Consider the following 10,489-nt stretch of genomic DNA (forward strand, 5'->3'; position numbering starts at 1 on the left):
CCACCAGCCACAGGGACTGGTCCACGCGAGCTCACGAGGCCCTGTGAGGCCAGCTCGTCATCCGCGCTGGCCGGATCCCCCCACAGGCGTTTGGAGCGGGGACTGGACTCCCTGGCCCACCTCTTTCTTGTGCATGACCTGGGTCAACACAGCCACGTGCCGCCTTGGAGAGGCGCAGCAGAGAAGGCCAGACTGCTGGAAGGGAAATGTCAAAGAGAAGCAGAGGCAAGAGAGGAACGATGGAGGCAGTGGCTGCTCCCCTGAGACCCCCTCGTGAGGGTCGGCAGGGCCCTGGGCTACCCCGCGGGGTTCCCGTCAGCAATCTCGTCCTTTTAAACTAGCTTGAGCAGCCTCTGTCCGCTGCCCTCAGGGATCCCGAAGATGAATCCCAGCCACTCCTGCCACCCTTAGCAGATTTTCTGAGAACGTGTGGATGAGGCAGGAACCAGCATTTAGGTAATTCTGCAGTCCTTTCCGCCTGGGTCATGTGCTGCCTTCCCAGAGCGCCCAAGTCTGGCAGCACTTGGGCTGGGAGACATGCGAAGTCTGGGTGTAAGACCCAGCCCCCGGCCACAGAGAATGGGAACGCTCACAGGAGCGCTGGCTCCCTGACCAGCGCTGGACTCGGACGCCAGCACATCTCACCACCACTTGAACAGGACGTTCCTGTGTGTTTTAGGCCAATAGATAGGCATGGTTTCTTCTTAGAGCTAGTATTTCTTTCGTATTTACTTCTTGGGGGGGGGCTGGTTCTTTCTTGTTAAAAAAATCCGTTTATGAGTTTGTCTTATTCAATTGATATTGACTGTTGATTTCCATTGCACCCTCTCTGCCTCTCCTGCTTCATGAATGTTTATTGTGCATCCTCTTACTGGAAGAAGAAAGCCATCCTGACTGATGCAGGCCTGCTGTGACTTCCCTCCCCTGACTCAGTCTGGAGCCCGCCTTGCTGAATTGAGGACGGCTGTTCCTTTTCCTTCGTCTTCGCCAGGAGTGGCTCCTGGCAGGCACCTCGATGGAAAGGCAGCGTGGTGGCTGAAAGCACGGGAAACCGCACCCCTGTAACACATCCTGTGGCCTGGGGTGTGTCCCTTCCATCCCTGGCCCTTTCCCTAGTCTGCAGAGTGAAGGCCCTGGCCCACAGCACCTTCAGTTCCCTGAAGGCCTGGCTGACCATGTAGCGACCCCGCTGCTCAAGGCTCCTCACAGGTGGGCTCAACCAGAAAGGGGCTTTTCCTGCCAACCCCCTTCCAGCTCGCCAGCACACACACCCTCACCCAGCCCAGGCGTAGCCTTTCCACACGCATGGCCTTTCTGTATCATCCAGGCCACGTGGGGGTCTCTGTCACTCTCCTGCCTTAGTTGGGCCATATAGATGGGCTGTCCTTTGCCACCTGGGGCTGCCGCTGGGTCTCAGGGCCTCTGCATTGTGGATTGGAGGCAGAAAAGGAGAAGGTTTAATAGGTTGGGAATGGATACACTTAGGGCACTAAAGGCTATTTTCCCTTTTCCATCATTACAGTGGTTCTAAAATATATCTACTAATGCTTTGACTTCCTCCCTTCAAAGAATGAAGTCTAACTCCAAATGTGGTCTGTACTTAATGACTCACTTCTCACAAATAGAGTGTTTGTACAAGTACTGCTATATGATTTCCAAAGCCTAGTCATACAAAGGATGACTTCTGCCTAGCTCTCTCTCAGATCTCTTGCTCTGAGGGAAGACAGCTACCAGCTCAGGAGAACAGTCAAGCAGATGTGGAGCTGGAACCACGGGGGATACTGAGGCCCCTACCAACTCCCAACAGCAAGCGGTCCTCGGACGTCTCCAGGTGACAGCAACTTCATGACAGAGCCTGAGCCAGGGCTGCCTGACCAAGCTGAATTCCCGACCCACAGAAACTCTGAGGATAATAAATACTTACAGTTCCTTTAAGCCACGGACTTTGGAGCACTTTGTGTGCAGTGGCAGATAAATGATAGACAACTAATAAGCCCTGAATCTCCCACTGCAGCTAATTATGCGTCGCTCGTCGCTTTCTTTACACAGAGCAAAGAGGAGTGCCCTTCCGTTGTCACAGAGCTCAATTTAGCAGGATTCAGAGCACAGGTTAACATGTATTGCTGCCCTGTGACCTCATGTTTTGGCCCAGCTTTGATCCACATGACCCAGATACCTTCACGAATCTACAGCCTTTAGCTGCAAGGCCTGCAGGGTCTGCGTGGCTTCCACAGTACAGGCCTGTCCAAGATTCAGGGTTACCATCCACTATGGGAGGAGCACCACTGAGCCCAGAGCTGTCTCTGTACCAGGTCCACAAATGCCCACACTGAAGCATCCCCAAGCATCCTGATGCAAACTGATTTCCTTGGACAGCAGGGCATCCTCCACTCTGAGAACCACAGCAAGACTGCTGGGGCCGCCAGGAGCCGCTGATACGGCAGCCCGATGGCTTCCCCAAGACGGGTGTGGCCCGACATGTGTGACGCTGCCCCGTTCCCCCCCGACACAGGCTCTGGATGCCGAGATCTGAGGACACTGAGAGGAATCACATTTTCGCCGAGCCCAGGCCCCTGGGCAAGAGCCCTGGGAGGCCGCCCAGCCCCTCATCCACACAGTGACAGATCCATCCTCGAAGCGCTGAGCACAGTCTGGGCCCTGCCAGGGGTTCCTGCCAGCACTCGCTGTGCCCTGCGGGTCTCCCTTACAGGGAGGAACGCTCACGTCGTGCGGTGCAGCCAACACTGTCTGACCATCTACCACGTGTGGGGCAGAAGCATGGCTGCAAGAGGAAAGGGGAGGCCATGCGGCTCCTGCTCCACGAGCCCCCCTCTCCAGTGAGTGGAGGAATACTGGGTCAATCTGTGAACAAGAATCAAACTAAGGGAATAGCAGCCTCTGTACCTCCTGAGCACCCAAGGAGCAGGAACACCAAGGGAAGTTGGCCTGGGCTCTAGGAGATCATGCCTTTCCACAAATGCCAAGAGCATCACGTGTGGCATCATTCGATGGCACCACAGAGGCATGGGAGAGCCACGTCTGTGCGTCACTCTGTCCGGCAGCAGTCTATGCAGGCCAGCGAGTGCTGCCACGCGCTGTGAAACAAAAACTCCAACAGGAGCAAGCGCACATCTCCTGCTCACAGGTCTGCAAGTCGACTGAAGCATCTCTGCTCTCCCCTGGGCTCTGCTCACATACTCATTCCAGGGCTCAGGCTGAAGGAGCAGTCGCCACCCGGGCCTACCCCTCTCAAGGTGCAAGGCAGGGGGATGAAAGGCCAACACAACAACACAACGTTGGAAGCCCTCGGGTGGAGGTGAGACATCTCATGTCTGCCCTCACTCCACTGGTTACAGCAGGTCATGAGGCAAGTCTTTGGGACAAAGAAGTACACTCTATCCAGAACGCACCTTGACAAGGATGGGGAGGGAAGGAAAACTGTGAAAAATTAATACGATCTGCTTAACAGACGGTGGCCAGGACGTCATAGCTGTTGAAATGGGAACAGACTGGACTTTGTATGGGAGAGGCTGGGTTGTTCACTAAACTGTTCCTCTTTCCCTCCTGGACATAAAACCAGACTACATTTCCCGGCTTCCTTTGTAGCTAATGTCTGAATCTGGCCGGTGGAAGGTGATGGAGATGATGAACTCTACTCCCAGGCCCAGACAGTTAAACCTCCTACCCCATCCTCTGTTCTTTCCTCATCGACTGGGTAGCACCTAGCTGAGGACCCTGAAGCCCGGGATGATAGCAGAGACACGTGGGCCCCTCAGTCACCGCTTGGAGGACAGTCACCAGGAGACACCCAGGTGAGTCTGCTTAGGGAATTGTGGGCACACTTCTATGGTGTCAAGTCACAGAGACTTGGGGATTGTTTGGTATAGCCGTTGATCTCCCCACTGTTACCTCGTGTCACAGAGGCCCTTGGGTGTGGCTAAGTGGGACTAAGTCAGGAAGGCCTGGGCTGAAATATCCACCCTAGCACGTTTCAGTGGGATCACCTTGAGCAAACTGCTATTCCTCTCTAGACCTTAATTCTTCATCGTTAAATGGGGATTCATAACCTCAAAAATACATTAATGACAAACTCCTTCACTAAACCAGGTGAGGAGTCTTAACGAGTCCCAGCAGGTGGCCCTGTTGGCCCAGAAGTTTACAAGAGGCTTTCAGGACGTGGGAAGTCACCAGGTGGCATGTTGAGGGGTAAGTCTTCCTGGGGGCTCGCTCAGCTCGGGGCAGGGATCAGGGAGCAGGATGCCCTTCATGGGCTGGGAAAATCCACACCGCAGGAGGGGCAGGTCCTCTGCTTTGCTGGAGGTTTCTGCAGACACATTGACTAGAAAGCTGGCAGGAATGGGCAATGACTCTCTCATCTCAGCCTGCCCCTGCCCCCGACACCCAGGCTCCCAAAGTTCCCCCAAACCTACAAAGGCCACTTTAAACCTCAGGTGATTACAGTACTCTCCTCACTGCGCTTTTGTGAGGATGACATGAGCTGCTATTTGTAAAGTTCGTGGAGCTATGCTGTGGAGGAGTTGTTATATGCATAAAATAAATAGAAAAACACGAGGCAGAAGGAGAAGGCAGGAAAGGAGACGGAAGTGATGGAGGGAGAGAGCAGTCAGGTGGACCCTGGCGGGCAGGCCCCCAGGTAGATAGGTGGACAAGAAGGTAGGAACGGACAAGAAGAAAGGAACAGGCTCCTGAAGGAAAATTCGAGAGAGGGATTTTCAAGAGACCAAATCCCCAAAAATAGAAGGATGGAGCACACATTCACGAATGCGTGTGGCCTTCTAAAAGACCTCTCAGGCCAAACAAGTGCCATCTTGGGGGAGACACCACATGCGCACATCCCCTGGGCAGTCAGTGGCCCGCTCCAGGAAACGGCTCCGGCTGCGAGCGCATGGGTGCCCAGGGCGGTGGGTGGCCTGAGTGCGCAGAAAAGCAAGCAGGCCCCAGCAAGTTCCCCTCCACCCCCAGGGCGCCCCGGCTCCATCCACAGCCTGTTCCCTGGTCCTGTCAAGATCCCCAGGAAAAGTTTGGGACAAATCAGAGATGTTATTCAAATCTGTTTCCAAATGCAGACAAGCTGACAAGCTCTCTCTCAAGTTACAGGCGTCCTGAAAGTGGCGTCTGTGAGCAAGGCCCCGGCCACTCCCACCCGGCAGCTCCCACCTCTGGGCACTGCTGGGCTCAGCACGGAGGGCGCCGGTACACAGAGCGCTCGCAGGGAAAGTCGCCAATCTATGGCTAGGAGGCAAGGGGCGGGTGTCCCAGGTCCTGGAGCCTGGCGGACGAGTGGGGCGCCTCCCTGGGGTCCGAGCGACCCCAGCACCTGGGTAGAGAAGCCGTGTGTACAGAGGCACCGTGGTGATGTAGCAAACACCTCCATCAGGAAGTACAGTGGGGCTCGCCGAGGATTCGAGAGAATGACTTGCCTGCGTCCCTGGGATGCACTGGTGGCACAATTAAGCCTAAGTTCCAGGATTTCTGACTGCCAGTTCTGTGCTTTCTCACCATATCACACTTGCTCTTGATTTTCTCTAAACGATGCAAGCACTTATAAACACACAGGGAGATAGGTCCTTTTACTCTTTTTTTGGGGGGTGGGGGCCACACCACACGGCTAGCAGGATCTTTGTTTCCTGGGCTCTGGCAGGGAAAGCAGTGAGTCCTAACCACTGCACCACCAGGGAATCCCCCATTTGCTCATTTATAAAACGGGATTGTTGCAAGGATGACACGAAATAGTAGATCACGGTAACACACATTGTTCAGCGACTGACACAGTGCAGACACTCCGCAAATGTTAGCTGTGGTTGTGGCTGTTCAAATTCGTAATTGCTACTGTTACGTACTATTAGTAATAATAATAATAATAAGGGGCTGTGTGACACACTCTTCCATGCGGACTTAATTCCTCAGAACCTGGATCTGTTCCACTTTTGTCTCTGACTTTAGATGCAACTGGAAAATGCCCTCAGCATTTATTCCTCCCCAGTACTCCTAACAGAACAAACTCGAGACATCCAGAGTGCTATCTTCCAGAGAATTTGCTATGAGCCTGACATGGTGCTGGGGCTTGACATTTGTTCTTTTGAATCAACTGTGTAGTCATCAGAATACCCATTCCACAGATGAGAAAACAAAAGGTCAGAGGGTTATGCATCCGGAGAGGTGGGAGGCTGACCTGGGCCTGGAAGTCCAGGAACCAGGATCTCATATCCACTCCTGCCTTTCAGATGCTTCCAACAGTCAACAGGCAATGTCAGGCCTCCAGGGTCACAGGGGCACCCCACGGGACACCAGTCCTGTCCAGGTCAGGGCTAGAGTTGCTTAGTGGGGGTAAGATCAATAGCAAGGCTAAGGAGAGAAGGACAACTTTCTGGAGGGAGGCCAGAGGGGCTGTGCAGGGTTTTGTGAGCACACACATGGCCTCATGCAGAAACACACACAGGCATGAGCACACACAAGCACACACAGGCGTGTGAACTCAGACACACAGACATGGGCACACATAGGCACACACACAAGAATCTGCCTGCCGTGCAGGAGACCCAGGCTTGATCCCTGGGTTGGGAAGATCCCCTGGAGAAGGAAATGCAACCCACTCCAGTATTCTTGCCTGGAGAATTCCATGGACAGTGGAGCCTGGCGGGCTACAGTCCACAGGGTCACAAAGAGTCAGACACGACTGAGTGACTAACACCCACACAAAAACAGAGACGCAGACAGGCACAGGAGTCATCCCGAACCCCCAGAAAAAAGCTTCAGGCCCTTGGCGGTGCCCTCCTTGGAGGGACAGCTATGGAATTGCCCCGAGCTGACCCCCCATCGCTTGCCTCCCGCCCCAGCACTGGGCCCCAGCCTCAGACAAGGGTGGGTGCTCCCTGAGCGTTCCCAGGTGCTCCCAAGACTCTACTTCAGGAGCAGCGCAGGCCTGGGCCAGGCCCCAGAGACTTCGGGAGGGCCTGGTGGGCGGGTGCTCCCTTCAACGAGATTCTGTCTCCTCAGCCTCTGTCCCTGCCTCGCTCTTGGAATTTCTGCAGAGTCTCACAGACAAACTCACTTCTCTCCGGCCACTAAGCTGCAAGAAACAGGTGATTCCCAGTGGAGGACGGTGCTCCAGAGCCCGCACAGGGGGACAGCGCTCTGTTTCCCCCTGAAGCAGATAAGGGGGAGAAGGAGCCCTCTGCCCCCTGAGGGGGGTCTTCCCCTCTCAAGAGGCCCAGGGGTCTCTGCAGGCAGAGGTGGGCTGGCTCAGCCAGGCCTCTGGGCCTGGACTCCCTCTTCTTTCCTCTTCAGGGCCTGGGGGAGGTGGGGGCGTCCGGGGGCCCCTTGGTTGGCATGCGAGGGAGTGAGGCTGGAGATGTGCCCCCTTCACTCTCTGAGCCCCGCCTCCTGCGCCCCGAGGTGTGACCGCTGAGACAGCAATCACGGTTTCACACAGTAAAGCCTCCCCTGACGATCAGCACAGCATGCTGCTCTCAGCCCCCCGTGTTTCTGCTCATCACCCGCCCGTCGGCATCAGGGTGCGTCCTACCTGGGAGGGACCTGGCGTCTCTTTGGGCCAGGAGGTTTCCTAGGAATAAAACAGGGGTGGAAGTGACCACTGGGAAGTTGAAGAGCGCTCTGGATGCAGAGGCATCTGTCTTTTCAACACATCATCTCTCCCTCTGGAGGGGCCTGGACTGAAAGATGGCTAGTTTCAGCCCCAGGGAGCTTTGTGAAGGCAGCGAGCTTGATATCAGCTCCTCCCCTCTCCTCGGCCTTGTGAACCCAGAACCTTAGCTGCCCTGAACACGCCAATCACTCATTCATTCAGCAAACATCCTGGAGCAGCCAGGCCTGGGAGGCGCGCACTGTGCAGGGAGCGATAAGACCCCACTGCGGAACACAGCCACCCGGGGAGACGGCATCGGAACACGATTATCCTAACATGAGCCCAAGGACTGAATCTCAGACAGTGACTTTAGAAGCATTGGTGAGTTCAAACAAGAGTTGAAGCCCATCTTCCTCTCCAGAGGACCACGGAGTCCCACGTGCCCGTCCTCAGCCGCTGCTGGCCCCGCACCGCGGCCTGGGGGCAGGACAGCGGGGCTCCCGCCGGCAGGCCCAGGGATCCTGGGCAGCCTCGTGCTTCCTGCAAACCTGGAGGCTGGCGGGCTCCAGGCCAGCACCTCTGTAGCGGCCACGGCCTCTCTCCTTCCCTGTTCCCATCTGGAGGCCACAAGCAGCCCCGAAAGACCGTGTGGGCCTGGGAGCCAGCTAGGCCTCAGCTCAGAGCCTGCCTCGGCCACCCTGCCCCTGGGGCAGAGATCACCCCAGCAGGGAGCAAGCTGACAAGCAGCCGGGCAGGGCCCCCGGGGCCAGGGGCAAAGCACGCGTGAGGGCAGCAGCCTCCCCCGGGACCATCTGGTGCCCTCTCCACCCGCAGCGTCCGGGGCTGCTGTGAAGCCCGTGGTGGGGGAGGCAGGCCCGGAGCACCAGGAGGGCTGGGCCGGGAGAGGCCCCTGGCAGCCCTTCCAGACGGGAGCCTCTCTGCTGGGACGGCCACCTCCGGCCAAACCTCAGCAAGCACTCGAGCTCAACAAACACCAGTGGGGATGAAGATTGACACACCCGACTCCATTCGTGATATTTAAGTCTGCACCGCCTTCCCTGACCAGCTCAGGGAGATCTCCACCCCACTGCTGGCCCCGGACAGGGTCTCATGCAGACCCTAGGGCTGTCTGTTGAAGTCTGCACTTTTTCCTGGGGAAAAATGACCCTCCTAGGAAAGAGGGAGATGGAGGTCCTACAGGAACCCTGTGTAGGTATCATCCAGGGAAGCCTAGGAAGGGCCACTGGCCCGGTCTCCTCATTGACAAGAGTTGCTTCAGGCCAGACGTTGTGCCAGGCTCTGGGAATCAAGCCCCAAACGAGGCAGGTGTCCTCTGAAACTTCCATCCATGAGGTTCCCAGTGCTGTCTGGGGAGAAGGGAGGGATTTAGGCTGGAGGAGCAGAGGCAGGCTCCGGAGCCTGAGCACCTTGACAAAACCTCTTTGGGGGCGCCCAGGGCCATGCCAGCCACACTCGGCTCCTCTCCAAGGCGTCTTGAACCCAGGAACTGCTGCCCTGAGACCTGTACACGCTGCCCTGAGACCGTCACAGCACAGGGGTCCGTGCAAGATCAGGCAAGTTGTGTGGTGAGAGAAAGTTCTGCGAAGCCCACAGGCCCCACTCCCTAGGCCCCGACACAAGCCCGACGTGAAGTGCCTGCGGCAGACCTCTCAAGACGTGCTGTGGAGGTCCTTTCTAGACCTTGTTCTTTAAAAGAAAGGAAAGAAGGAAGGGGGGAAGGACAGAGGAAGGGAGGGAAGAGAGGGGCAGAGAACAGACGGAGGGAACCTGAGGGGCACACGGGCCGGCCTGGGTGGGCTTTGAGGCTGACAGCGATTTGTCTGTGTTTATTTCGACCATTCCCCAGGGCTTGTGGCTGTCGTCCAAGCCCATTAGAAAGGACTGCAAAGGCCAGGGTGTGTGTTCCATAGAAGGGCTCTGGCTGGAACACACCGGGACATACACCACCTGTCTCCATAGGCAGAGGTATTGACATCTGCTTAGTCAGTCTAACTGGAAATGCAGCTGTAATTACTGTTTTGATTTAAAGAATTGCTTTTCCTCATCTGTTGATCTCCAGGCCTGAGGTGCCGCTGCTGTAACTGTATCAAAACCCATCGGTTCAAGCAACGAAATGCCTGGCATGTTGTCTGCCGAGAGTGCAATGACTTACCCCCTGGAATTTTCTCTGGTCCAGGCAGTACAAGACCTTCCATTCCTTAGAGGGGATGGTTTTTAGAAACAAGGTGCTTCCATTCTCCCCGGAAGACAGCAGATTTCTAGACCCTTGAAAACTAGGGATAGAACAGAGAGGCTGGTTGAAACTAAATGCCGTGGTTGCCGGGAACGGCCGAGGAGACCCCTGCGGTTTGTGCTGGCCCCTCAGCGAGTGTCCAGCAAAGGGAGGCCTCCCAGGGCCGAAGGTGCCACGCTTTTGGGATCAGGTGCTCATTGCTGCCCTGGAGAGCAGGGGCGACTTGGTGATGCCCACGCACTGAGCTGTGCCCGCATCCCCAGCTCTCAGCGAGTGTCCCCAGGTCCCGAGATTAAGGACTGGGCCACAAGCAGCTTACGGAGACGGCGATCCTGGACGCACTCTCGCGGGGGTGGGGGCAGACAGGCAGGAGCTGGCAGATGTCACAAGGCGTGACCACGAACGAGCCGCGGCCACTGAGGATGTTGGACACGGTCGGAACAGGCCCGGGGGGAGGGCGAGAGGCGAGAGCCCCACGGCCTCACCGCAGCTGCGGCACTACCCGCACAAGCCGCCCTCGGGGGCCCAGGCCCGGGACGCAGGGGCAGCGAGCTCTCCCGTCACCAGCAAAACCACAGCGCAGCCCGAGCCCTGTGCGGGCCCCTCCCGCACAGCGCGCTCTGTCTCTG

General features: G+C 56.7%; 2 long non-coding RNA genes across 4 annotated transcripts; one reads left to right on the forward strand and one right to left on the reverse strand.

Moving 5' to 3' along the window:
• Positions 1-425: 425 nt before the first annotated feature.
• LOC110139071 (uncharacterized) lies at positions 426-3,807 on the reverse strand. Of its 3 annotated transcripts, none has more exons than XR_011486085.1 (3): positions 3,686-3,807; positions 1,278-1,422; positions 426-1,035 (listed from the first exon to the last, which is right to left on the reverse strand). It is a non-coding gene; the product is annotated as an uncharacterized lncRNA (long non-coding RNA). The 3 variants fall into 3 exon arrangements; XR_011486086.1 differs by having other exon boundaries at positions 1,272-1,422; XR_002314393.2 differs by having other exon boundaries at positions 3,411-3,807.
• A 161-nt stretch (positions 3,808-3,968) lies between these two features.
• On the forward strand, positions 3,969-7,193 carry LOC110139070 (uncharacterized). The gene is made up of 3 exons (XR_002314392.2): positions 3,969-4,206; positions 5,965-6,155; positions 7,018-7,193. It is a non-coding gene; the product is annotated as an uncharacterized lncRNA (long non-coding RNA).
• The last annotated feature ends 3,296 nt before the right edge of the window (positions 7,194-10,489 follow it).

Source organism: Odocoileus virginianus, unplaced genomic scaffold (genome assembly GCF_023699985.2).
Source record: "Odocoileus virginianus isolate 20LAN1187 ecotype Illinois unplaced genomic scaffold, Ovbor_1.2 Unplaced_Scaffold_15, whole genome shotgun sequence".
In the NCBI taxonomy this organism is placed as follows: Eukaryota; Metazoa; Chordata; class Mammalia; order Artiodactyla; family Cervidae; genus Odocoileus; species Odocoileus virginianus.